We start from the raw sequence: 2,316 nt of genomic DNA, 5'->3' as shown, positions 1-2,316 counted from the left end.
TTTGGAGTAAATGAGGATGTCGTCAAGATAGATGAATACGAAATCACCGAGAAAATCTCTAAGGACGTCGTTTATTAGGGCCTGGAACACTGAAGGGGCATTGGTAAGGCCGAAGGGCATTACCAAATACTCAAAATGACCTAGAGGAGTCCTAAAGGCGGTCTTCCATTCGTCACCACTTTTAATTCGCACGAGATGATAGGCGTTACGCAGATCGAGTTTAGTGAAACTGGTTGCGGACTGAAGCTGTTCATAAATTGAGCCTATGAGAGGAAGAGGATATTTGTTCTTTACTGTTATGTTGTTTAAACCACGATAATCAATACAAGAATGCAGGGTCTTATCTTTCTTAGAGACGAAGAAGAACCCCGCTCCTAACGGAGAGGTGGATGGTCTAATAATACCGGAGTCCAACGACTCTTCGATGTAAGTCTTCATTGACTCTCTTTCTGGGCCAGAGATGTTAAACAGCCGACTGGCAGGAAAAGGGGCACCAGGAAGAAGGTCAATAGCGCAGTCATAAGGGCGATGAGGCGGGAGAGATAGAGCCTTACTCTTACTGAAAACCGGGGATAAATCTCGATACTTAGAGGGAACCTGGGACATGTCAATCTCATCGTCGGGACTGGGGTTCTGGGAAGGTTTCGAGATACCGGAGCAAAGGCAGTTCTTTAGACACTTGTCGCTCCATCTCTCGATCCTACCCAGTTCCCAATTAATGTGTGGATTATGTTTCTTAAACCAAGGATGACCCAAAATGACTTGTGTGGAAGGGGATTCAAAAACGAGGAAACTGGTGTGCTCGTGGTGATTACCGGACGTGATTAAATGAAGATCGGTGGTCTTATATTTGATCTGGGCGAGGGTTTCATCTGTAACACCGGCAATATTGAGGGGCTGAATCTCTACTACGGGAAGTGCGAATTCGTTAACTAATTTTTGACTGATAAGATTTTGCTCAGCACCCGAATCTAACAATGCTGAGACGGAAAAACGATTCTGATTAGTTTGAATTACGGTGGGTAACATTAACCTGTGTTGTTGTAGAGAGAATGAGGATGTACCTACCAATACCTCTCCCTTTATTGGTAGGCACTCTCGTTTCCCCACATGGGGCACGAGGCAATATAATGACCCTTACTACCACAATAAATACAAAGATTGTGACTCTGACGTCTGTTCCGTTCGGCAGGAGTTAAACGGGCCCGTCCAACTTGCATTGGCTCGGGTTCAGGTAACCCATGCTGTGGTGATGACGTAGACGCGAAATGACTCTGGGATTTGTAGTTTTCAACGGGGAAGCTATTTTGTGACGGACCTAACCCGGAAGTGAAGAATTGCCGGGAGTCGAAGTGTCGCTCACGGCAACGCTCCCGAAAACGTTCGTCTATGGAAATGGCGAGGTTAACAAGAGCGTCGAAGTCAGGAGGTTCATCACGTGCAGCTATCTGGTCCTTTATGTGGCCGGAAAGGGAATTTAAGAAGGTGCCCTGAAGCGCCCTCCCATTCCAACCAGTTTGAGCTGCGATGACGCGGAACTCGAGGGCGTGTTCGGAGACGGGTCGCCGGCCCTGACGTAAACCCAACAGACGTTTTTCTGCGTTGGGTCCCTGCAATGGCCTATCAAATATTTTATGGAACTCGGTGAGTAATAAATTAAACGAAACAGTTCTTAACTCATGTTGCTTCAAAAAAGGTGTTGCCCATTGTAAGGCGTTACCCTTAAGCTGACTGATGAAGAATGTGATCTTTGCGTTGTCAGTGTTGTAATGTCCTGGGGCTCCGTTGAAGGCGAGCTCACACTGAAGAAGAAAACCACCGCACTGATCAGGGTTTCCCGAAAAAAGTTCGGATGGTTTGACGAGGATGTGTCCCGCAGTGTGGCCTGTCAAGCACGTGCAGGCAGGAACTGGCTCTGGAGGTGCGACTGGAGCTACAGGAGGAGGAGAAAGAGTCTGTTTAATGGCGTAAACCATATTTCCAAGCTCCTGAAGGTTAGACTTAGTCTCTTGGTTCTGTTTAAACATGCATTCCAACATCTTCTCCACCCCAACGAGGCGTTCCTCTTGGGAGCGTGGCGAGGCCGGCTCGTTCCTGGCCTCGTTCTGGGTCTTAGATGGCTGGAGCATTTCTGTGAGATCTCAGGAGTGACCCAATCGAACGAGACCCGGAACGACACGAGACTCAGAGTAAGAAATAACAGTGTTTATTTATTTACAGTGATAATCTGGCTGCACGGGCATCAGGACTGGAACTCCTGGAAACGGAAGACAAGTTCAGCTGGGGCAGGTAAGTTGTTTGGTATAAACTTGTAAG

Source organism: Nematolebias whitei, chromosome 22, assembly GCF_014905685.2.
Source record: "Nematolebias whitei isolate Nwh7 chromosome 22, NemWhi1, whole genome shotgun sequence".
Taxonomy (NCBI): Eukaryota; Metazoa; Chordata; class Actinopteri; order Cyprinodontiformes; family Rivulidae; genus Nematolebias; species Nematolebias whitei.
Note: the sequence above shows the minus strand (reverse complement) of the source record.